The 26,853-nt window shown below is 46.5% G+C and overlaps 1 protein-coding gene and 1 pseudogene across 1 annotated transcript in view; both read right to left on the bottom strand.

The window, feature by feature from the left end:
- The window catches only part of LOC127212673 (synapsin-3-like), a 119,497-nt gene that overhangs the window by 69,658 nt on the left and 22,986 nt on the right, over positions 1-26,853 (bottom strand). The gene's annotated exons all lie outside the window — the stretch shown is intronic.
- On the bottom strand, positions 20,294-20,588 carry LOC127212820 (small nuclear ribonucleoprotein E-like; annotated as a pseudogene).

Here is a 26,853-nt window from a genome sequence, read left to right as displayed (position 1 = left end):
GGCCTAGGAGATTTGGCCTTGTTGGAGATTTCAAAAGTCACACCAGGCCCAGTGTTGCTTTCTCAGCCTGCAGATCAGGATGTAGCTCACAACCATTGCTCCAGCACCATGTATGCTGCCATGCTCTCCAATGCAACAATAATAGACTAAACCTCTAACACTATATAAGCAACCACACGATTAAATGCTTTCTCTTATGAAAGTTGCCATGGTCATGATGTCTCTTCACAGCAATAGAATAGTGACTAAGACATCTGCCAAGGGCAGAAACTGGTCCCAGGGCAGTTAGAACTTCTGTCCTCATAGGGCCTTAACATGGATGGAAAGGAAAAGTAAACCCTGTTAAGAAGACAGTTAGGAGTGAGTGAGTGTCATGTCAAAGTAGGGGGGGGGCATCACTGGGATTTGGCCAGTGAAAAGAGCAAGGGGAGGAACAAATGCCATTGATGGGGTTTGGCTTTTCAGACAGAAGGTCAGCCAGTCTAAAAGTGCTGAGGGTAGACTGTATATGGAAACGTCAAAGACCAATGAGGAAACCAGAAGGGCCAGAACTTGGCTAGTGAGAAAGTGTGAGGTAGGAGATGTGGTCAGAGATTATGGGGCTCAGTGAGGATCTGGAATTTTATTCTGCAGGAGATGGTGCAATGGATAAGCTTTGGCATCGCACTAGCACCTTCGCCAGGGAAGGTGGCAATCCTCCCCTTTTCTTTTATCACCACCACCATTTTTGGCAATGCAAAATGTCAGAATCAACTTTGAAAAGACAGAACTTCTTTTTATGTTTATTAATTAAGGCAGTAAGATATAAGGTATAAAGTAATAAGGTCCCAGGCACCAGATATTATGTTATAGAGGGGCCTATCAAATGGGCATGGGGAGAGAAGGAGAGGGGAAATGGGTACCCCAGAGAGAGAGGGGGGAACAAAGAGTGAAAAGGAGAGAGAGTAGAGAGACCATGTAGAAGGTTTGTCCTTTTATATGGCCCTAGGCAGGGCCACAACCCTGTGGCAGGTAAGCAATGACATCACAGGTAGGCAGACAGACAGAAGCAGAAGCCTAACACTTCTGATTTTAAAGGAATTTCCTAATGTTAAGGGTTTGATCCCCCCAAACCTAGATGCACGTTTTATTTTAAAGGAGGTCAGGTGGAGTTTGATAGCTAAGAGACAGTGAAGCCATGACTTGATTCTGTCCTGATGGTCAGGGTTCCCAAGATAGCTGCATCCATAAGAAACAGCATCCAAGACCCAAAGGGTAACATCTCACGTCCTTTCCCTGTGTCAGGTGGAAAGTCCAGGGAGGTGGGTGGAGGGCTTTTGACAGTGTACCCAGAGCAGGGTGGATGTTCCACAGAGGAGTGAAGGAAAGAAAAAGGAGGTAGGTGAAAGGGTAGAGGAAGGAGAAGAGGGCCATCAGGGACAGAATAAAAGAAGCAGATGGTAGGAGTGGGAGGAGGGCAGAGGAGGGGCCTTGAGGCCTTGCATGGGTGTCCAACCTTCTGACATCATGACTTAATGCTGTCATCTACAAGTATGTCGGGCTGCATTCAGAACTATCAATGGCTTGTGGGCTGGATATGCCTGCAGGAGGAACAGAACCAAGGCCTCATCTTTTCCCATCTTTGGTGTTTTTATGAGGTTGAGAGAGCATCCCCCCCCCCAAATCTTGCCAGCCACAGTGACCTTCTGCTACCTGCAATGGACAGTGCGCCCCAATTAGCCATTTCAAGACCACAGCTTAGACTTGGATATGAATGAGTCTTTGACATTCATTTCTCAGTGCCAAGCAAGGCGCTGCATAGCTCCATGGTGCTCTCCCACTGAGGAATGTTCTGGGTGTTTAGAGACTGGGACAGGAAAGTACATTCCACTGGTCAGTAGTAGCTGCCAGTAGTCCACAGGTGAGTGAGAAAAAGACAAGAAGCAAGAATGGAAATCAGGGAGCAGGGGTAGATACGGGGAGGGGCATTAAAAGCTGCAGCTGGGGTGGGATTCTGGGGTCAGGGACCAAGAGATTCTCAGGTGAGGGAACTGCATAAGGAACTGGCGGAGGGCATGGAAAGAAATGTATGCAGAAAGGGAAAATTATATGGTGATGACAGGGACATCGCATCCATATAGGTTTGAGAAGGACAAATGACTATTCTTTGTGTTTTTCATTTTCAAGATCCAACAGTACTGTCAAAGTTGTGAAAATGAAAAAACAAACAAACAAACACCCACTTAAGTCTTCCTTTTCTTTGTTCCCCTTGATTTGTGCCACTGCCTTCTCCTGAAACCACTGTCACCCTGTGCCTCATGTACCCTCTACTGCATCTAACCTGCACAATTAGAGGACAGACCTTCAACCTCAAGACAGACTCTATCACTTCCTACCACCGGGCCCTCTGGAAATGTGGCCCAGGTTGTACCCTGGAAGAGTTCCCTTCAGCTCCTCTTCCAGCTGTGGCGGAGCACTGAGCGCTCTGGAGAGCTGGCAGGGGGAGCACTCACGATGCTAAGTTTTAGGAAGGACATGACGAAGAACATTCAGTAGGGTCGAGCATTTGTAAGCAGTGACATGGGAGCAGAGGACCCGAGCAAGTGACAGTGTGCAACAGGGATACTTAAGACAGCAAGGTCCCAGGAAAAGGGAGTTGGGAGGAAGAAAGTACCAGTATGTTCTATCATTATTTTTCATTGTCAAATACATGCAATATAAAATTACCATTTTAAGTGTACAGTTTAGTCGTGTGAGGTATTCCTGTTGTTGTACAATCACCACGGTGGCCCTCTCCAGAAGTTTGTGTGTGTGTGTGTGTAAGTGGGGAGAAGGGTGTCTGTAGGCTGACTGCTGCATACATATACATGTGCATGTGGAGGTCAAAGGGCAACCTCAGGTGTTGTTCTTCGTGAAGCATCTCCCACTTTTTGTTTGAGACAGGGTCTGTCATTGATCTGGGAGAGGTCTATTTGAGAAGTGCATCTAAGTCACTGGAATGGCTCTGCCTATTTGGAGTCAGAACCACAGCATTTTGGAGAGCTCTGAGGTCAGGGTGCCCTATTGGTGTTTTAACAGTTTCCTCAGAGATTGAAACATTCCATCCTGCAGAGAAGCTCCAATAAACAGTGAGGTAAACAACTCAAAACACTTTCACGAAGTCCCTGAAACTGACCAGACACTAGGACTCTCCCTATCAAAGGAAGCAACAAAAGTTGAGGGTCCCTCTGAGACTGGCTGGCGAGAACTGCACAGAGGATTCTGAGACTGGCCCAGCTGCTTGGAAGAAGCAGAAACTGACGGATCTGCCAGGAAGAGGTTTAAGTAACTGAGGCACCTGGAAAGGACGCTTCCCAACATGCTGAGCTGCCTGCAGGCTGTGCAATGTGCTCCAGCTTCCCAGCTTTTGTGAGCTGTCACTCGTGCTGGGATGGGCTTCGGTGACAGAGGCTGTCTTCGAGTCATTTCTATTTCCATAAGTAACCCTTCACCCATATTTTTATAAGCAACCTCAATAAAACTTATGGTCTACCAAGTTGGACTCTGTTGGTGTTCATGCTTCGGTTTGTTAGGGGTTCTCTATCTGGGAGGAGTAGATGTGTGTGTTGCGTCTACCCCAGGCAATGCTTTTTCGCACAACAGCTGTGTCCAGCCCCCAAAAGCATCAGCCCCCAACTAGAACAAACCCCCTTTCTCCCAAAATGACCAAGACTCACCTCACCCTCCTTGGCCCAGGCTGCCCAAGACCAGCACAATCCTGCAATTCCAAAGCTGCTCAATACCAGAGCAATCCCCCTGGCTCCTGAGCTGCTGCGGGCTTAACCAAATGCAAACCCTGTAAACGCAGAGAGAGGAGCTATTTCCTTTCCTTGGCTCACACACCTGCCACGGGAAGCAGACACGTGCTCTCTGGGACCCGGAGGCCTGGCTGAACTTGAGCTTCAACAAGCAAATGAGCATTGCCTGGACATGGGATGGCTTAGCACGTCCCAAGCTAGTTTTCTGAGAGCTACCGAATAGCCTAAGGCCCCATCTGTTTTCAATCTTGTTAAAAAGGGCCTCATACGCTGGCGCCTATTTAAAATAACGCACACATGGCGTTTCTAAAATGGAGAAGAAAAAAGGGCTGTGCTTTCCCCCGCCAGCATAGCTTATGTGTTTATTTTGGCGCAAGCATTGGGAGTTCTGAGACAAGGCACAGCTAATTCCTCTTTCTGAGGTTGATTTGCAAGTCCCTAGGCTTTTGCTCCAAGCATTTTAAGCAGCTCAGTTTGAACTGGTCATCCATGCAAAGGTCCGCTGTGAAATGGTTCCAAACTAAGATGAGGCTCAGCAAAGGGGGAGCCCTGGGACCACTTTCTTGTGTATGAATGGGCTGTTTCCCCCACTTCCTTTCTCTAGCAGGGACTTATGTTTCTAGAAGGTCAGGTCCTTTTTCTTCCCAGGCATTCATTTTCTTCTCAAGAGGCCACAGGAGTTCCAGCATAACGTGGCCAGGTAGGGCTTTGAGCCAACTTGAACCAAATCCCTAAACAAAGATCGGAAGGGACAGTGTCTGGGAAGAGGTCTCATCTGTGCTCAGCTTGTCCTGTGTCAAGAAGTGGAGGCGGGAACTCTGTTCATACTCTGAGAAAAGTGTATAAACCCTCTGTCCCGACCAACAAATGATGTGCTGGGCCTCAGTGACTACTATGAACAGGGCTGCGATTGACGGACATGTATAATATCTGGCCCAGTCCTGGGTTTTGGTTCTGGGGGTACACCCAGCAGTGGGACTGTGTGGTGGTTTGTATAGGAATGTCCCCCAAAAGCCGGTGTGTTGAATGCTTGGCCATAGGGAGTAGCATTATTAGGCGATGTGGCCTTGTTGGAGTGGGTGTAGCCTTGTTGGAGAAAGCATGTCACTGTGGAGGTGGGCTTTGAGGTCTTAGACGCTCAAGCTATGCCCAGTGTGGTACAGTCTCTTTCCACTGCCTGCCAATCAAGATGCAGAACTCTCAGCTCCAGCACCAAGTCTGCCTGCATGCTGCCATGCTTACCACCATGTTGATAATGGACTGAAACCTTGAAACTGTAAGCCAGCCCCAATTAAATGTTTTCCTTTATAAGAGTTGCCTTGGTCATGGTGTCTCTTCACTGCAGACTGAAAATGCATGTCTGTAGATTGTTACACTGAAGCTCTCTGACTTTGCAGGTTCTGAGAAAATATCACCTGAGTATAGAATCTCTCCACACACCCATCAGCTCCCACCTTCAACATGTCCTCTAACCCTAAGTGAGAGAAAAACAAAAACAAAAACAAAACAAAACAAAACACAGCAAAACAAGGGCACCAGGGGCAACAGTAATAGCTCAAATCACTTTCTGAACCTTCTCTCTTGCTTTGGTCTGAAGGACCTAGGAGGCCCGATCTGCACTTGGTAAAAATGCCAGTGGTTGACGTGGTGGCTCTTCTACAAAAATTACAGCAGAAATAATGACAACATAAGTAAAAAGTGCTGTGTTTTATGGAGTTGAAAAAAGTGGCAGTTGCACAAATGACCTTACTATTTCCCGTGGCTATGGAGGAATTATAAAAATATTTTATTAGTAATCTGATATGCATTCATTTTGTATTAAAACACTTTTTTTAAATACTAGGGTTTGAACCTAGGGTCCAGCCTAGACAAGTACACTGCCATCAAGCTATGACTTGGCCCCCTTTAAAATTTTATTTTGAGACAAGTCATGGTAAGTTACCAAGGCTGGCCTTAAAAATCACTACATAGTTCAGGCTGACCTTGAACTCTTTATCACCCTCCTTCAGCCTCCTGAGTAGCTGGGATTAAAGATGTGCCACATCGGGCTGGAGAGATGGCTCAGAGGTTAAGAACACTGGCTGCTCTTCCAGAGGTCCTGAGTTCAATTCCCAGCAACCACATGGTGGCTCATGACCATCTGTAATGTGATCTGATGCCCTCTTCTGGCCCGCAAGTGTACACGTAGGCAGAGCCCTGTATATATAATAAATAAATAAATAAATATTTAAAAATGTGCTGCATCATGCTTGGCAGGATTAAAATTTATAATGACTTTTAAGTACTTACTCGGTACTGGGCACTGTTCTAAACTCAGTCTTAACACTTGCCTGACGAGAATGGTTCTATCATTCCCACTCTGTTTTATTTGTTCATTTGCTTTTGGAGGTAGAATTTTACTGTGTAACCCAGGCTGACCTGCGGCTCAGTATGTTAGCTCTCACTGGGCTTGAGTTCATGGCAATCACTGTATCTCAACTTCCTGGGAGCTGAAACTACAATTGTATGCCTGGCTTTATAGCCTCTTTCTGTGAGGGCTCTAAGGCAGGGTGAGATTAAATCTTTTTTTTTTTTTTTTTTTTTGGGGGGGGGGGGGGGGGGGAGAGGGTATCACATACCTGGTATGTGACAGATCATGATAGCTGGAGGATCAAAGGGTTCAGGACCATCCAGTTATACAATAAACAGAGCAGCGGGTGTTATTTGTTTAATCTGCTTATGCCTTGGGTTTTCTATGAAGTTGACCGGGAAAGGGAAGAGTCCTCAGTTGAGAGTTGAGATCATACCTTGGAGAGGCACTGTGATCACCTCTTCTCTGTATTCTAATGCCCGGATACTAGGGGCCATGCTGATGTTAGAAGTCCTTATGTCAGCCAGTGTCTGGACATACAAAACTATTGACCTGGAGTGTACTTGTTAGGGCAAGCCAGCCAACCCCCCAAGCCTGTTTTTTTTTTTTTTTTTCCTGGCTATCACACTCCAGTTAACCATCCATCACCTGCCCAAATTACCCGGGAAAGCTACCAGAGGTAGGAAGATTTCCTTGGCCCTCCGATGCTCACCAAAGCAACCAGCCAGCCAGTCTAGCCTGAGTACCCTGCTGCACTTGCCGCACTGGCTGCTTCCTGCAAAGCCACAGGAAGGCCCTTTGCTCATGCTTCCACTGTTCCCTTTGCTCCTGACTCATGCTTGCTCCTTTCCTTGTTCCCCTGAACCCATGAAGCATATTATGCTTTCTGTTGACAGAGGACCATGAGAATAATGTCCTCTTTCTGAAATGAAGCAAATCATAGGTACCTTTAAGACAGCAGGATGTGCCCCACCTCTGTCCTAAACACATCCCAGGCCCCCAAGTTTTCCAGGTGCAGCGTGGGGGATAAAGGACTCTCTCACTCTCTTCTTGGAGAGGAACTATAGAAACATCTGCCTCAGTGGCTCTCCCTGTAAAAATCCTGCAGAAGGTCCCCACCCTAGGTCTGATTTTAGGCTGCATGTCGGGTCTGCAGGAGAGAATGAAGGTGGAGTTTCTTTGGAGTGACGCCACACCATCACAAACCGCACTTTTGTTCTTAGGGTACCACAGGGCTTCTGGCTCGGGAGTGGCATCTGGGCTCTTAGATCTGGGGTAGAGTCTCTCAGTCTGGGCACCACTGACATTTTAAGCTGCATAGTTCTGTGGTAGGGGCTTCCCTGTGCATCATGGGATGTTCAGGAGCATCCCTGGCCTCGGTCCTCGTGGTTGTTATAACCAAAACGTCTCCAGATATTGCAGAACATACCCCGGGATGCACAAATCACTCCTTACGAGAAACTACTGGTATAGGAAAAGAAATGAGTTAGGCTAAGCTATTTCCCCGTTCCCAGGGTATTGCTCTTCCTTTCTGTGTTCTTGCCTCTCTTCTTTTCTACTCTCCATCTTTCTTCTCATTTTTCTTATCCTTCCCTCCCCTTCTCTTCCTTCCCCTCCCTTCTCCTCTCTTACAATCTGCCTTTTTTTATCTTTCTTCTCCTTCTCTCAAAGATGCTCAACACGGTACAAGCCTCCATCACCCGTAGGACACCAGAGCTACGAGAAGCAGAACCAGAAACAGGGTGTGACCGACTGCACTAGGTGAGAGAGACTCAATAGAGCTGGAGTTTCCTGTGAGTGGGCTTGGCTTCATTCTCACCATACAGCTACCAACTGAGCTCCTCTGCCCAGGACCCAGCCACTTCATCCGCAGTCCATCGTCCTTGGGCAGCAGGCTTGTGTGGGTCGTAGCTTGCCAGAGTGGCACGCTCCTTCAAGGCTAGCCTGTGGGTCCACCTTGCTGCCATCCATCACTCACTGCTGTGTGGACCGGTAGGTACGTCAATGACCTCTGCCTAGCTGGAAAGTGGGTGGCCCTTCATGAAGCAGCTGCATCTGGTGTGGAAACGGGGCAGATGTGGGGTGCCAATGTTTTTCTGTATTTGTTAGTTCCTCCATTCGCAAGCAAGTCAGGCTAGATCCAGGCTGCCTTCCATTTTTCGCTGAAGCAAATCCAGTTCTGGCTACATGCCAAACACAGCTACTCTGCTGTCTCCATTTGTAACTAAAGAAATGGGAGCTCAGAATATTGAGCCCATCACTACCAATCCCATAGGTGAAAAAGGGCAGAGCCGAATCCCACCCCTTATCCATCTCAGCCTAGACACAGCCCTAACCACCACCCCACACTCCCTGAATACCCCTCTGTTCTGAATACACAAAGGCCATTTCCTTCATGCAGACTAAATGCTATGTAATAGTAATGACAGTTCAAACAGGCCTTCTTACTTCCAGAACTCTACTATTATTTCCCACAAGATATACACAGAGGGCCGTCCAGGGGAGGATTATGGGAAACCAAAAACATACAGGGACAGTAGACGAGTATGCCAGAGATAACGGGTGAGTTAGCACTGGGAGCCAGGAGAAGAGAGTGCCAGCCAGGAGTTCAAGCCCTGCCTCAGACACACGAGTCTACATTGCCCGAGACTCTGAGGATCTGCTTTTACCATCTGCAGCACTAACGGTTCAAGGTCAATGGAGGGAAACTGGGCTCTAGATAGTATACTGGTACCGATCTATATAAATTTCTTTCTTTTCCCCTTTCCTACTTCCCTCCCGTCTTTCCTTCTTTCCTTCCTTCCATCTCTGTCTGTTTGTTGTTTGACAGGGTCTCACTATATATCCAAGAATGACCCTGAACTCCTTGATCACCCTGCCTCTACCTTCCAAGTGCTGGGATGACATGCCTGCATCTCTACATCCAGTTTGTGTGAGCTGCATGGTTAGCCTACGCCAATCTCTATTTCTGCGCGTGCGCACACACACACACACACACACACACGCACACACACACACACCCCTATAAACATATTTAATATAAGGGGTTCATTATTGCCCCTGTTATTTTTATTCTTAATGGGGGGTATTACATTTCATAAAGCCTATAGGAGAAAGAAAGTCTACTTCTGAACTGATCAGAAACCAGAAAGCAGTTTTGGCCACCCTATCCAGAATGTGCTTGATCTCCTGATTAAGTAGGGTCAAGCGTGGTTAGTGTTTAGATGGGAGAATCCACAAAGGAAAGAACGGAGAGTCCATTCTAGAGAGATGTAAGCACGGGGCTGGCTAGATGGCGGGATGTGTAAATGAATGAATGTTTATCTGTATTGATAGGTATTGTGTAAAAATAACATTATTTGACGTCAAGACACAGACAATGCTTCCAGGAATATGAAACCTTCTAAATTAATTATCTGGTTCTTCCAAAATCATCCATGGGGACCACAAAGCAGAGAGAGGAAAAGAGAGCAAATGGAGGACAAGTTTAGCAGGGTAGGAAGGGCTTTGGTGTTGCCTAAAGACTTTGGCCTTGAGCCCACAGACATTGAGGAGCCTGGACCACGGTGGGCAGTGGGAGCCAGAGGGAGACCAAAGCAATTGTGCAAGAATAAGCAAATTAAGAGGAGTCATCAAAATCCCATTCAGTCCAACGAATAAAGTGTTTGGGGGTGCCTGGCAATTGGCTGGCCCAGAAAGGGGAGGTGCAAACCCTGGCTTCCATTGCTTTTCCTGGCAGCCACAGAGGGACTGGGTCTCCTCCTTGTCTGGATAGCCTGCAAGCTTTAGGCAGGGAGGGGCTGCCCATTGGTACACTTCCATCCCAAACAGACTGGCAGCCCACTCATAAGCTCATGAGAAGGGACCGCCGTGTTACCCAGGGAGGAAAGGAAGGTTAGTACCATGGACACAGAAGGACAGCAAACCAGAAATGCAGTCTGTGGCCCTGAGAAAACTGCCCAGAAAAGTGCATTTATCTGGAAGAGATGAAGCAACAGGTGAATTAAGCGGACAGTCTGCCAGCCGGAGGAACCATCACAGTTCACCAATTAGGACATGACCAGCTCCATCTCTGGGAGCCTCAGTTGCCTATCTGAGAAGTAAGGAGACTTGGGAGTTGCAACGAATGCGAAGAGCACTGAACTGAACCTCATTGTCCTTCTTGCCCCCTTAGGAACTCCTCCAAATGCATCCTTAGGTGCCCGATGCTGGGCCTCTCCTCTGCTTCCTGCTGCTGATCTTTATCAATGCCAAGCAAGACCTCTCCCTTTACAATACCTCAAAGCCAGACTGGCAGGAAGAGTCAGGGAAGGTAGGTGGGGTCAGCTCTGTCTACTGGCATGGCTTAAGTAAGGGGCTCCAGTTCCCCCAGTTGCAGTGGATGTTACATCTCACTCAGATTCTACTGGCCCTGTGGCCTTGGCCTGCACTCTTCCCCTCGGTGAGTCTCAGTTCCATCAGTTCTGAGCTTGCTTGGGGGACTGTGGTGAAAACAAAATCAATTTGTACAGATCAACTGCCTGGATTGTGGCCTGTCAAACATTCTGCATCGCAACGACGTTGCTTTTTCGGTCACTCATATTGAATTAATGCTTTACATTAGTTCATTACCGGGCAAAAGGAGATTCAGGGGCATCTCAATTTTAGTCTGAACTCTATAGCTTCTTTTATTTTCCCTTTACTTTAAGTAGGGTTGAGAAGTACTTGCTGGATGCAGACTCTGTACCTGGACACTAATTATATAAGTAAGTGTTCATTGCCAGGCACCCGTCACAAGCTCCCATCACCCCAGGTACCTTACCATCAGAACATGTGAGGGGTGGTGGGCGATGCATGTAGAAGCCAGAGGTCAATCTCAGGTGACTTCCTCAGGATCTTTTCATCTTATCTCTACCCCACCCCTGAGACAGGGTCTCTCTGTGTGGCCTTGGCTGTCCTAAGTTCACTTTGTAGACCAGGGTGGCCTCGAACTCACAGTGATCTGCCTGCCTCTGCCTCCCAAGTCCTGGCATCAATCATCTTATCTTTTCATATAGGGTCTCTAACTGGCCTGGACCCTGCCAATTACTCTAGATTGCTGGCTGGTAAACCTCAGGGATCCTCCTTTCTTTGCCTCCCCAGCTCTGAGATTACAAGCATATACCACTATGCCCATGCTTACATGTGGGCATTGGGGATAAAACTCAGGTCCTCCTGTTTGTACAGCAAGCACTTGACCAACTGAGCTGTCTCCCCACTATACTATCATAGCTTTTACACTACTGTGGATTTTAACAGGATTGCATTTATGGGAGGGGGGCGAAGAGGAAGAGCAGAGGTTGCATCTGTCTTCTCTCAACCACAATTGACCTATCACTTAGCACAGAGAGGCACTCTATTTGTAGGATAAAGATCCTACCCTGTTCTCAGCAGGCAAGTGAACAGGTAGTAACAAAGTCATCTGGTAAGTGTCATGGTAGGCATGTGCGCAAGGCACCGTGAACACACGGAGAGGAGAGGAGGAGGTGAAAGCAGGGTGGAGACAAAACCTGAAATGAATTGTGATTTATATAGAGAAGACCAGTGGTAAGGATGTCCCAGGGAGATATACGTAAGACCCGATATGGACTATGACCCAGGAGGGCCTGGAGTCAGGAGGACTGGGGTCTAAAATGGAATCTGGGAGGAATGAAGTGGGAAGCCTCTGATGGATTTATGTGTCCAGGATACATTGCCAGGTAAGCCAGCACCAAGGTTAGGAACTGTCAATGCAGACTCTGGAGTCACACTGACTGTGACTTCCACCTGTCACTCATGAGCCATGTGGCTTTGGAGAAGCCCTGGTTTCCTTATTTGGAGAATGGAGGACTTTATGATACCTACTTCCCATAGGGAGTTGATGAGAATGAGAGAAAGAAGTTTGCAGCAAACGCCCAGTAGGTACCTAATGCTCAGAAGCACGGGAAACAGATGCTGGGATTATTGCCCCCTGGCTTAGCGCTATCATGGGACAACACTTGTCTATGGAAATTCTAAGGACACCCTGTGACCTCTCTGAGGAGGGGGTCCAAGACAAGTTTGATTTAAATTGAATTCTGTTCCAAAGTCAGTAGAGCACTGGGGACTACAGAAGGTAGACACTGCAAAACATACAAACCCATCCATCCTCAGATATCAGCTTCTAGGCACGAAACAATGTGCACAGACATTTCCATGCAGAAGTCCTGTTTATGTGTCAGCCCCACTCCCTTCCTCAGGAGACGTGCTCAGGGTGGGCTGGGAGACTCCTTAGACAATATAATAGATTCATTTCCAGTTTAGCATAACAGCCAGACAGTGTTCTGCCATGAAGTCATCCAAGTCAACTAAGTGGTGTTTTTCCCTGCTGAGCATTCAGAAGTCCCCTTGATTCACTTCTGGGTTTCTAGGGTGTTCCATGATAGGTTCTGCCCTGAATTAATTAATGGCCTCCTAGAGTCCCTACTGGAAGTCAAAGGCTCCTATCTAGTGTGTAAGCATACCTGGGTGGGGTCTCTGGCAGAGCTGGCGTAGCTCAGTGGGACTCCTTTCATCGTGCAATTGGCTGGATCCTATGTGGTGAAGACAACAGTAGGGCTGGCGGGAAATGTCGAGTGGCCAAGCAAAAGTTGAAGGGCAAATCTGGGACAGAGGTATGAGGAAGGGCAAAGCGAGCTGGGAGGGTGGCCATGTACCGGAGTCACAAGGCCTGGCTTTTCAGCAGGCTGGAAAAACGGAGTTACAGCGAATGGAACAGCCAAGGGGAAATGGCCAGCTAATGGGGTCAAGGTGAAGTTGACAGTGGCGTTGTTTCAAGGTGATGCCAGCCTGACCCCATCGCGCGGGTCTGAATATGCTCTCTGCATTTCTAAGGAAATCAAGTCGCCTCTACACTTTTCCAACAGAAATGATAGGCATGACAGTGGATACTAAAAAGAACACTGTGGTGAACTCCAATCCATGGGGCACTCACCTTTGAACCTCTTACCTGAGGACAGTATAATCAAGGATTGGGTGTGCTTCAGCCTTGAATACTACCTCTATGTCCATCTCTCAAACACACCATGAGCACTTAAGCATGGACATACAGTCTCATTCCACAGGTTAATCAGGCTAGTGCCCGTTTGGCCTTGCTGCCCCTAGGACACACTTTTAAGTTGTATAGTAACTTGGAGTTTCTATTACTGTGACGAAACATCATGAACAAAAAAACAAGTTGGAGAGGAAAAGGGTTTATTTGCCTTACACTTCCATATTGCTGTTCATTATCACAGGAAGTCAGGACAGGAACTCAAACAGAGCAGGAACTTGGAGGCAGGAGCTCATGCAGAGGCCTCTTAGATATCCAGTTGTTGCCTGGTGTCATGGAGATGCTGTAGTTTTGGACCTACAGGACCTTCACACACTCCAGCAGCTCACTGATGGGGGTAGATGTTGGGGTGGGCCAACTCAAAGCTCTGGATCTGGGCTTGATCAGCCTACCCATACCCACATGTTGGGGACAGGCCATATGGCCAATATTCAGCCATCTTGTCAGAGCCACCCTGTTGTAGTTTAGCAGTTAGATTAGATAAAGATAGCAAAATATTCAGTGTGACTTGCTTGGAATTCCTCGCATCTTGAGATAGCCTACAGCTGGGTTGCCATAGCAATATGCTTCCCTGTCCCCTGCCTTATAAAACCTGCTACCTGAAAAATAAAATTTGAGAGCTTGATCAAAGACTTGCTCTCCTTCTTCGTGTCTTGTGTTCTGTCCCTATACAGGAGAATTCTCCTCCCGAGCTTTAATCGAATCCCCGCTGGCCGGGGCACCCATACCGCTGGGATGAGCTCTCCTGTCCTGCCCCAGCTGGCTCATCCAATGCCATAGCCAGCAAGGGGCAGAGCCAGCTCTCCCGATCTCATGCCTTTGAGGTTGAGGCTGAAGAATGGCATTCATTCTTATTCCATTCCATCAGGGTCAGCTCTATTGTGCTGCCCATAACAGATTCCGGTTCACTCTCCCAAGTGCTGCAGCAGGTGGGGCAGTGGTGGTGGTGGGGAGCTCAGCCAGCTCTCCAGTTCCTGGATGCTTTTATTTTTTAAATTGAGGTTCCCTCCTCTCATATGATTATTTCTTGTGTTAAGTCAATATAAAACTAGCCATCAGGCACAGGTTGTACCTAAAGCCCTTATAGAAGAGATTGCTATATACCCTCTTTTCCAGATTTACCTCCCATCATCCCTTTCCAAATTTTAGTTCTATTGTTGTAACATAAAGGAACATAGGAGATGAAAGGGCTTTTTGAATTTACAATTCTACGCTACAGTCCATCATTTTGGGGGGATTCAGGGCAGAAACTCAAGCAGCTGGTCACATCACATCCACAGTTAAAAGCCAAAAAAGAAAGAATAAATCTTTGCTTGCTGGTTAGCTCAACTTGATCTCTTATACACTTCTGGAGCCCCTGACTAGGGAATCTTACTGACCAAGCTGGATTAATTAAGAATTCCTAATAGATATGCCCACAGGCCAGCCAAATGTTGACATTCCCTCACTGAGATTTTTGTCCCAGGTGATTCTCCGTTATGTCAACTTGACAGTTAAAATTAACCAGAACAGTCCTTTCTCATGCACTCTATCATCTGATCTTTTCTCCATATGTGACAAGCTAAGATATAAAACATGTTGTTTAGCTGGAAGGCCCGATGGCCACATCTGTCTGTTGATTTTTCCATTATTTTTTTTCTCCAACCCCTAGCTGATCACCTGCTTCTCTGAAGACCCTCTGGACAATGTCCCACAGCAGGGAAGTCTCTGGGAAACATATACCATGATGTATTACAGCCACCAGATGACAAACTCCTTGAAGTTGAAGAACTGTCATTAAGACCAAGTACAAAGCAGGTGTTCAATGTCTCTTTAATACACACACACACACACACCCCTTCGAAGAAACTGAAGGGCTTGCTGAATTCTCCCTTTGGAAACAAACCTAATTTCCACTGGTGTCTCCTTTGTGTAAGAACGGAGGGAAGGCATGCGCTGGTGAATCAGAATGACAGTAAGGAAAGGTAAATTACCAAACATAGTGGCTGGAGGCCAGACCTGTGAGTTTGACAACCTAGCGTAAGACAATAGATTCCCAGCCAGGTGTGGTGGCACACATGTAATTCCAGTATTTGGAAAGCTGTGGCAGGGGGCAGGAGGGTAGCTTTGAGTTTGAGGCTAGACTGAATTATACAGAGAGTTTAAGAGCAGTCCGGAATACATACTGAATACTTATATCCCCCCACCCCCCCAAAAGGAAAGAAGGAGAATGGACTGACCGACCCCTTTGATTCCCCCTCTCTCATCTAATTAGTACATAGAAAATAATACCCATGATAAAACCCACCTCTCGAGGCCAGAGAGATGGCTCAAAGGTTAAGAGCACTGACTGCTCTTCCAGAGGTCCTGAGTTCAATTCCCAGCAACCACATGGTGGCTCACAACCATCTATAATGTAATCTGATGTCCTCTTCTGTCCTGTGGGTACATGCAGGCAGAGCACTATATCCATAATAGTAAATAGTTAAACCTTAAAAAAAAAAACACCTCTCTCTTACCCTGTCTCATATTTCCCCATATATTCTTCAAGACTTAGCTCAAGTATTCAAGAATGGTCAGTCATACCAGGATGATGAAATCTCCCCTAACAGAGAATATGAGGCAGACCAGAGGGACCATCAAATTGGCAAAATGGTTCCTGCTGTACTTGGAATCAGGGGGGCTCCTAAGCATAGGAATCAGTAGCCCTCTAGTGCCCACTTGATAACTCTGTTCTCTGGCCATCAGCTAGGGAAATAACTCCAGCCTAGACACCTACCTAGAAGGCCTCTCATAGGTCAGTGTGAAAAATAGGGATCTCATGAGATTAGATGAATTTCTTTGTTATTAAAACCATTAAGAAGGAACTAATGACTCCTTAACGTGAAAGACCAAAATGAACAAAACAAAAACAAAAGCAAAAGCAAAAAAAAAAAAAAAAAAAAAAAAAAAAAAAAAAAAAAAACAAAACAAAAGCAAAGCAAAACAAACAAATGAAAAACAAACTAAAACCCCAAACTCTGAAACAGCCCATTGGCAGGTAGAAAAACGATATAGAATAAAGCAATGGCCTAGGAGATGAGAGCCTGGGTTTTCTGTGCTGTGGTCATCACCCATAGCATGAGGTGCATGATGGCTCTAGTCTCTTCCCTTCTAGTTTTTCAGCAGTTAAAACAGTACATCAGTAGGTTGAGGGTCTAGAAAAATAACTCAGTGGTTCAGAGTGCATCCCAGCACTCATACTAGGTGGTCCACAACCACCTAAACCCCCAGTTCCAAGAGATACGACACTCTTTCTTGTCTCTATGCATATGCAAACACATACACTCATGGAGACACACAAATAAAAAAATAAAATAAATTTCTCCCCAAAAGTAGATTGGATTGGATAATCTGGCTTTACCCTCCCATGTCTGTCACATTATCCATTTATTCACACCCATTCAATAAAGGCTTACCTAACACCCAAACCCTACGCCTGACACCCATCAAACCCAGGATCCCCACCATAAGGTATCAGGGAAAAATTAGAAGGTGCCAGTTGAGTGTGGAAATATCAATGGGGTCTGTGATTAGTTGTGTGTGTAATGAATTGAAACACACATCTCAACAGGAGTTGCTCGTGAAGGCCTTCCCACAGAGTGTGTGTGGAAGATTTTTTTTAGTGTATGGCTGTGGCTTTGCTATCTCTTAATGATCTAAGAGGAAAGGAAAAAACAAACAAACAAACAAACAAACAAACAAAACACCCACCTTGGAAACTACTCAGGGATCACGTGGCCAGGATAAGAACTCAGCTGTCAAACTAGCATTCTCTATACGCCAGGTTCTGCTCTGGCTTCTTCACGTGTGGTAACTCTTTTCAGACTATAGGTTCTTCCTACGGCTACTGATTTACCTATGAGGAACCCTCAACTACTCCTTAGGGTCATATAGAAAGTTGCAAAGCTGGGACTCACAGCCCACTGATGGAGCTCCAGAGAGTAGGTCTTTATACTCTTCCTGTGGTTCAAAGGTCAAGCATATCTGCAGCCTTTGGGATGAAATAAAATAACAAACAGAACTTCCGGACAGCAGAACTTTGTAGCAACAAGCCAGAAACATCCAATGACCGAGGGCCACTAGGGTGAGTTGGGGAAAGGGTAGTCGTGTGCTGGAGGACATCACATGTGAGTCTGTAATGGATCCAGTAGATCAAAAGACCGGAGTGAGATGCCTGAGACACCTCAGGGGCCTGAGACAAGAGGAGGAAGGACAAACGCTCTCTGATGACAACATTCAAGAACAACACACATCCGGATACATGCACTTTGGTGAAGAGTCTGCTTTGGTTAAGTCAGAGCTGAAATCAAAGATTGCTGGTTTACACAATGGGGCACAGTGTCTGGTCAATTCAAGGGTGCTCCCTGAACCTCAGTTTTTCTCAGCAACAGTCATAGCTGAAGATTAAATGAGTTAACACACGGCAACCTAAGAGGCACTTGTGCTGGGGTGCTTCAGTGCCAGTTTGCTGCTGCCGCCATTTATTATCACTTCCTAGTTTCTAGACTTAAATGGATGGACCTAAAGGTAGAGCCAGGAAGCTGATAAACCCACACAAATCAATGCCATGGTTAAGACGAGAAACAGTCATTCGTCTGTTGAGTTATGGTTCAATTAGTACGTCCTAGCATCCCACCTGTTTTTCTTTTTTTTTTCTTTTCTTTTCCTTCTCCCTGTATTTCCCAGCTGGTTCTTAAATTTGAAGAGAAAGGGGCCTCCATGGAGACCTGCACACTTTTACAAATAATACAAAACAGAACGTCTGAGGTCAGGGTAAGCCAAGATAAACAAATAAATCTTGCAGGATTGTATTAAGAAAACAAGGCTTACTGGATCAGTGCAGCCGGACTCAGCTGCATAAGAGAGATGCCAAGCTCTGGTGAGTTTCAAACACAGAGAGGTCAAACAGGAAGGTCAAGTTGTGGAGCACCTCAGAGTTCAGCATCAATGCTTGGAATAAATCAAGAACAGAAATTGTTCTCCATGGGATGGGCTTCAGAACCCAGGACTAGTGCAGAGTCCTAGAAATCTAGCTCCCATGAGATTTATAAATCACCTGTAGCACCTTCTTGGAGATTAAAGTCCCCAGGACCTATCAACATCATAAATGGGTTTGTGACGGCTTGGCATCTTCTAGGATGCAGATCTAAGATGGATGTTGGTTGGAGGGAAGTTTATTAAGGGATGCTTTAGGAAGCACCACTGCCACTATAAGGGATGGCAAATGTGGGAACAGGCTGGGGAATAGAAGATGAGCTACCTACACATTTCAGCAGAGGTCTCTATCCATGCCACAAGGAGCTGTTGGGTGGGGATGGCCCTTCATGGCTGTCTCATATTGGAATGGAGGGGCAAGGATCCTTACAGACGTGACAATATCTGCACTCAGGGAAGGGGTATGACCTTGAGCAGGCAGCTTTCTTTAACTAAGGAGTGTGTAAAAGAGGGTTGATGGCTGAGGGCTGTTCTGAGAACAATTCTAGCACCTAGAGGGAGAAGTTCTTCATTCTGTCTCTCCCTTATATTTATGATTCCAGAGGGTAAGAGTCTATCATGGCATGGCAGGGAGATATGGCAAGCAGGTGGTAGGCCTGATAGTAAAAACAATAACTGGGGTCTCATATCTTTAAACATAAGCCAAAACAGAGAACGCGAGAAGTGACGTGAGACTTTTACTCTCAAAGCCTCTCAAACCCTATGATTCACTTCCTCCATCATGGCTGCCCCACTAAACCTTTCCCAAACAGCACCAAAACTGGGAAGCAAGCACCCAAATACCAGAGCTTATGGGGGACATTTCTCATCCAAACCACCTTAATGTCTGGTAGGTTGTGTTGGACGCTGTTATTGCTCAGCCCTACATCCATCCTTTGGATTCCTCTTTCTTATACCATGGGAGCTCAAAGTCCCAAGTCTTTATGTCCCACATTCTTTTGCCACATGTACCCATCTTTGTTTCTACCAATGGGAGTTACTTTTGCAGGGAGTCAAGAGGGGGGAGGAGGCATCAACCCATCTGCTTCTAAGGTTAGTTACACAGGCTTCGCTGCCAGCAACAGTAGTTAGGCAGATGGTAGCAGTTTCCATAACACTAGTGGGGATGTGGACTCCAGCTCTCCCTGGACAGTCATGGCAGTGACAGCCACAAATGAAGACTGTGAGGGCTTTGCGTAATGTGACTTCCCCTTTGGATCCAATCGTAATAAACCCTTATTAACTCCAACCCTTGGAAATATTCCAAAATCATTTCTGTGTTTCGGACTGTTCTAGTCTCATTTCTGTCGCTGTGATAAAGCATTCTGATAAAAAGCAACCAGGGGAAGAAAGGGCTTATATTTCCAGGCTCATTGAGGGAAATCAAGGAAGGAATCCAAAGGGCGGTCTTCCACCCAGCATTACTTTTGAGCAAGGAACTCGCTTTATAGTCAAAGAAACTCAACAGCAACCCTGGAGGATACTGCTTGCTGGATAAGAGGGTCGTGCTCAGCTTCCTTTCCTAGACAGTTCGGGACCGAGTGCCAAGGGAATGGTGCTGGCCACAGTAGGCTGGGCTCTCAATACGTCAGTTGCCAGTGAAGACAACCCCCATAGACATGCTTACAGGCCAATCTGATCTAGGCAACACTGCAATGAGGTTCTCTTCACACCTAATTCCAGTTTAGTTTGATGGCTAAATCTAAACAGACACCAACCAACTCCCATTTTGGAACACCCATTGTAGCTTCATACATTGGCATCCATGTGTACGTTTGAAACCTCTCTTTAAAAAAAATCTCCCCATCAAGGAGTAAAAGTGATTATGATTATTAGGTGGGCAAAAAGGAGATCATCCAGGGAAAAATTCAATTAAAACTTTTTACTAGATGCCACGTTGTACCTCTTCAGTTTGTCTGTTTGTTTTTAAATGAAAACAACCTCACAGCATTTATTGTCACTTGGTAATAATATAAGGGCCATCAAAATAATATGAATGAATGCTTCAGACTATGCTCCCAGCAGAAGACACCTTAAAAAAAAACATTGTCCTGCCTTCTCAACTTCTCTTGCCCTTTACCATTTCTAGCTGGAAACACTCTGGAACAGAATAATATTATCTCCTTTTAGCATGATCAACCCACTCAGATGTTTTCTTGACTTTAAAAATTATTTTTTTTAAAAGAATGAATCTCTTCTACATCATCGAATACGAGGTTCATATACACATCAAAGCCAATAGCACAGCCCTCTTTCCACGTAATCCCTTGCTCACACAGCCACACCTGAATCCAAGGCCTACTTTGTGAGTGCCTGAGGACGAGGTTGATGGCTGCTCCACCACCTTCTGCACCGTCTGGTCCTGGCCGCGGTATGCCATAGTGGAAACCACAAAGATTACATGAGTAGGAAGGCAAACTCAGAGAGCAACTTCCAGAACTCACTCCATTTTCAGTTTTTAGTTATTTGAACCCATCACTTCTATAACACACGCACCCGCGCGCGCGCGCACACACACACACACACACACACATTTTTTTTTCTATTAAGCATGTTACTTTCCTGTGAACTCTCTCCCTTTTAGCTGCCCAGTTTCTGCCAGAGTATTTTCAGCACAGGAGACACCCTTCCTCCCTACAGCACAGGTTGGTCCATGAATCACTTGTGCTGCTGCTCCAGGCTTCTGTTTTCAGAGCTGAAACCCACCTCCCTGCAGGACCCTGTACCACTAGCTCGAACTCTAACCTCAGGAGAAAATCCCATCTCTACTCTTCTCTGCGGACACAGCCTCAGCCTTCAGCCTACATTTCCTCCCATTGATATTGAGCCGGGTTCTACTCAAATATTGGATCTTTCCTTGTTTCTCATATGAAGTCAATAAGCTAGGTCTCTCCGATCCTGCGTCACGGCAGCTGAGTTTCCGAATGGGGCTTCACGCTGCTTACTCATTCAGTGTGACCACACAAAACAGAATATAGCACATGCCCTATCTCACCTACCCTAAAGTCTTCAACCAATGAAATGTCATAAACCGTTATTGAGGAGGTATCAGACAAAGTCAAGTGTGAGCTCTTCCCAAGGCATTAGCTATACTTCTTTCAAGGTGTATGCCTTTTTCAAAAATTAATCATTTTCTACTATGATGGCCAAGCTGTTATCCATGTTCAAACTAAACGGACTTCCAACTTGCACTTCTTACTTTGTTGACATGTTTTTTCAAGTTCCACCCTATTTTAATGGACAAAATGCACTGTTAATTCGGGCCTGTTCTTTTAAAAACTCATTTTCTTAGAATTTCATACACATACGCAGTGCATCTTGATCAAATTCATTCTCACTCTCCCCGCTCCCTCCTTTTCTAATCCGCTAAGACTAATTAATTAGTGTTGCCCACATGTACGCGGGCGTGGGGCCATCCACTGCAGCATGGTCAGCCTACCAGAGGCCACGTGTCAAGAGAAAAACTGATTCTCACACCCTGATGAGCCAGCAGCTATCAGTTATGTCTCAGTGAGGAGCGAGGGCTCACACCCCCCACATCAGTTAAATTCTATTCTAAGAAAGGTTAACACATAGATAGTTATTAATTGAACACTAATGTACGCATAAAAAATAAATATGGGTTCAGTGGTTGGGGAGATGGCCACTAGGCTAGAGGGTTTGCTGTGTGATCACAAGGACCTGAGTTCAGATCTTTAGTACCCACAGAAAATTTGGGTGAGGTAGCATACATAGATCACCCCAACGCTATGGGAGACAGGTAGGTAGATAGGAGTGGGGTGATGAGAGGGATGGGGGCTCCTTGACTAGCCAGTCTAGCCAATCAGTGAGCTCCAGGTTCAATGAGAGGCCCTGTCTCAAAAAGATAAGGTAGGATGTGATAGAGGCAGTGTTAAAAAAAAGTGGGCAGTGGAGGTGAGGAGCTGTACAGAGGAATGGAATCGCACCACACAACAGATCTACTTAAGAGGCTTAATAAGGAGATACAGACACCGTCTGTCTCTGGAGACACATGTGGAGAGAGAGAGAGGGAGGGAGGGAGGGAGGGAGAGAGAGAGGGAGGGAGGGAGGGAGAGAGAGGGAGGGAGGGAGGAGGGAGGAGAGAGAGAGAGAGAGGGAGAGAGAGGAGAGGAGCGAGAGGAGGGAGGGAGGGAGAGAGAGGGGAGGGAGGGAGGGAGAGAGAGAGAGAGAGGAGGGAGGGAGGGAGGAGAGAGGGAGGGAGGGAGGGAGAGAGAGAGAGGGAGGGAGGGAGGGAGGGAGAGGGAGGGAGGGAGGAAGGGAGAGGGAGGGAGGGAGGGAGAGAGGGAGGAGGGGGGAGAGGGAGAGAGGAGGGAGGGGCGGAGAGAGGGAGGGAGGGGGAGGGGGGAGGGAGGGAGGGAGGGAGAGAGAGAGAGAAGTAAAGAGAGGTAAAGAGGGTAGTGAGAGGTAGAAAAGTAGAGAGAAAGAGAGCCCTGTGGACTGTGCCTTTTATATGGCCCAGGGCAGGGCCACGCCCCCGTGGCAGGTGAGCGGCGACATCGCAGGCAGGCAGACATTCCCTATTGACCTCTGGCTTCCACACACGTATGCATACTAGTGCAGCTGCACATATGCGGATACATGCGCAAATAACATACATGCTGATCTTCCCTAAACCAGAAACCTGAATTCCCAAATGTTCCCAGGCCAAACGTCTTTGAGTACCAACCATGACACCCCTGGCCTCAAGCAACAGGTCATAATCAAAATACAGGTGCACTGACGATATCACTACAAAATCTCTATCAGTGTATGCATTACATGCTAAACAGGAATAAATTTTGTATATAGATCCAGGTTTCCTCCTATGGTATCTCCTCCTGTATGTGCAAGCACTTCTAAATCTGACGAAAAATTGAAATTTGAAATACTTCTGACCCAGAGGACTCCAGATGAAAGATCTTCAATCGGTGCAGCCTCTGCAGGTTCAAACACATCGAACTAACTCACTCTAGAGAACTTACTGACAGGAACAGCAAGGGAGCCTCTTGTGCTCAGATATGAAACAATGGCTTACCCAGTGTCCTCTGCTTCCTGCTTTCCTCTCTGACATTGTCAGAGGACGGACGGCACTTTGGTTCCTTCTGCCTTCCTAATTCCATTAATACCGAGAAAATACTGAACGTGGCCATTCCAGTGCTCCCTCTCTCTCCTGGGAGTGTGTATGTATGCATATACACATATATGTGTGTGTGTATGTGTGTATGCATATATAAACATATGTATACATACATATATATGTATATGTGTGTATGTACACACACACACACACACACACACACACACACACACGAATATATATCCTTTTCTCTCTTCTTCTCATTTCCAGTTTTACCAGAGCCCTGGGTTCCATGACACTAAATCTTTGTTTATTTGTTTTATTTTTTTAAAAAGAAAACACTTCTGTAGTTCTACTTAACATTAATCTATTTATCCATAAACCCAACCCTTTTGGTCTCAATGGGTGACTTGTGTCTGTGGAAAAGTGCCCTGGCCTCAAACAGAAACAGGAGAGCTTGGCAGGCCAACCGGCCCAGCCAAATCCTCTCTAGTTCCGCCGGGACCCCGGACTCTGCCGTAGGAGCCTGTAGAGGCAGCAGGTTATGTTGGAAAATCAGATGCAAAGTGATGCAGCTCCACACTTACTTCCCTGGGTGTGGGATTCCTGGCTCTGTGACAGCCAGGCAAGGGTGGAGAGATGGGGTGGAGGCTTCCTTTAGGCCAACCACAACTAACTCTTTGACTCTGTCCAACAAAGCCCAGACAGTACAGTCATCTGGCTAATCTGGCCCTCCGTTGAGAGGCCAGCTTAGACTAAACAGTGGTTTTTGGTCCTAAAGCTTCTCTTGAGTGCTGGAGGATGAGTGTGAAGTTCCAGGGGGGTTGGGATTGCTTATGTGACCCACCCATTGATTCAGGTGGGCCTAAAGACAAGCCATTCAAATGTCAAGAAGAGTCTGAGAAGGGATGTCTTCCAGGGACAGATGCCCAAATGACATGCTAATTGGTTTCCTGACTAATTTGCTTCCTGGCTTTCTGTGGCTGGAAATGAGAATGATTAAATCAGCCAACATTTGCCATCATGATTGTAGCCCCCCCCCCCCCAGACTCCCAAAGTGTCCCCAGCATCCTAGTGTGATTATTGCAGCTCCCTCAAGTATCCGTCTCTGTATACAAATTTGGTACCTGCCACTTGGGCCCAAAGGCATTGTTAACATACTAGGAGGGAGATGGAAACATGCCTTGGGGTTACTACAAAGGAGATGAAGTAGGTCCAGCTTGGTTGGCAACTGCACATTTGCCAGATGGTTTACAGAAAAACCAAGATTTTTGAGGCGAGATTAAGAAGCAGTCATTTATCGCTCTTGGAAACCACAACGCTCCCAGAATGTGTGGAATCTGTCAGTTATTCACTGTGCAAATATTTCCTTCAGCTCTAGTTTTCGCTGGGACCCATGCTACTTTGCAGAGTGAGATCCGAACAGCCATGGCCCCTACCCTCAGGCAAATAATCCCACCGTAAAGAGAGAGCTCAAATATTGAGGTGCAGGTGAGGAAGGAAGGAGTGAGGGGCTGTGAAAACCACTGAGTTTCCTGATTCAGATAGGGCTCAGGGAGAGCACCTCTGAGGAAGCTACCTCTTTAAAGGGCCCAATTCATTCTTTTCAAAATATCACTCTAGGGCTAACGAGAATGTTCAGTGCATAAAAGGGCTTGCTGTGTGAGTGTAGGGTTCTGAGCTTGGATTCTTAAAACCCTTGTTAAGCTGAGTACAGCTGCAAACATCTGTTTTCTCAGTGCTGTTATGGAGAGATGAGAGAGGAACACAGGGGAGCTCCAGAGGCACCCAAGACATTTGGCCAAGAACACAAAGCAACAAAACAAGAGCCCCCTTTCTCACACAAGGGGGAAGGTGAGATGTAACCCCTGAAGCGGTCCTTTGACCGCCACATACACTCATGGTACACAATCTTCTGCGTCACCATCACAACACCACACACACACACATCAAAGACAAATGACTCTGGTTTTGCATGAAGAGTGAATTGGAGATTGGTAAGCTAATAGAGTTACGAGGCTGGTGGTGGAAAGTTCTGATGCGAGCTTGTGGTAGTTCAGGCAAGATAGATTGGGACATCGGTGGAAGGACTGGGGAATCATGAGACCTAGAGTCAAGAGGACATGACAGAGGGCAGGTGTGGCACTAGAGTGAGACTGCACAGGTTTGCAGCTAGGGTGGAAGGTCCAGGTGGCATTCTCCACTGAGAGAGGGAAGACAGTGAGTTCTGTATTGGAGTAAAAAAAAACCAAAAAACAAAAAACAAAACAAAACAGTGAGATTGCTGTCCTGTACTGGCCAACTTCCTCTGCCCTTGGGCCTCAACCTCACATGTTCTCCCTGCCACTAGCTCCAAATGTTAAAAGCCCGTCCACTCTTCAATCCAACTCAAAGAGCATTCCATCCTCAGAGCCATTTCTGTTTACGGACGAGACCACTGCTTCTCTATCCTTCCCCACACGAGCTAGCTACCAGGGTAGACACTGGCAAATACTTGTAAAATGAACACAAATAACTTGCTTTTTTTTTTTTTTTTGCCATGGAAGGAAACTTAGTAGACATTGGATTGACTTAAAAGCCACTGGGTCATACTGAAGTTCAAACTGTAGGTGTTTTAATATGAAGCCAACTCCATCAATTTGATGCTCAGAAGTTTTCTCCCTTCCTCTGACTCATTGGGATTAAAAAAAAAAAAGAGAGAGAGAGAGAGAAAATACAAGAGGTGGGGCTGGGGAGATAGGCCATTCCTGTTGTTGAGTACCAAATGGTATTTCTTCCCATAAGAATTTTATCATAAGAATTTTATTTGCATTCACTGAAGAATGATAAGGAGAAGAGAAGGAGGGGGAAGAGAAGGAGGAAGAGGAGGAGGAAGAGAAGGAGGAAGAGGAGAAGGAAGGGGAGGAGGAAGAGGAGGAGGAGGAAGGGTGGTGGTAGAATGGAGTAGGACGTGAGATAAGGGAGTGGGAGGAAAAGGAGAAATAATAACAGCTACAACCACTAACAGCATAGGAATCAGCAGCAGGAGAAGGACAGGAGGAGGGAAAGGGAGGAAGAGGAGGAGGAGGAGGAAGAGGAGGACAGAGAGGGGAAAAGAGGAAGAGAAAGAAAGAAGATAGAGGAGGAGGAGAAGAAGAGGAAAATAAACACCTATCCTGTCACTGACTCCTGCCCTCTTCCCCGTAACACCACTGTCACAAGCTGATGATACAAGTATTGTGAGAGCGTGGATGGAGAGCTCAAGAGGGCTCACACATTGCTCAGGCAGGACAACTCATTAAGAGGCAGAGTTGAGATTTGAACCTGCAGTCTGAATCCAGATCCCTTGCTCTGATGCGCTCTCCTACAGTTGAGTACTGTGGTCCTACAAAGGAGGGTCTCAGTTTCCTGAATGGGGAGTCCCTGGTCAGGAAATCAGGACGTCTGGAGTCCAGTTCTTATTTCCTATGCTATTTCGCCTAGCCAATGTTTCTTTCTACATAAAATAAGGGTTCTGGATATCGATAACAGGAGTCATAATGAGGGATGGTGGTCTCAATTCTGGTCTCTTCTGGAGTTTCAAATAATT

This window comes from Acomys russatus, chromosome 31 (genome assembly GCF_903995435.1).
Source record: "Acomys russatus chromosome 31, mAcoRus1.1, whole genome shotgun sequence".
Classification (NCBI taxonomy): Eukaryota; Metazoa; Chordata; class Mammalia; order Rodentia; family Muridae; genus Acomys; species Acomys russatus.
This window is presented reverse-complemented; position numbering and strand designations above follow the sequence as displayed.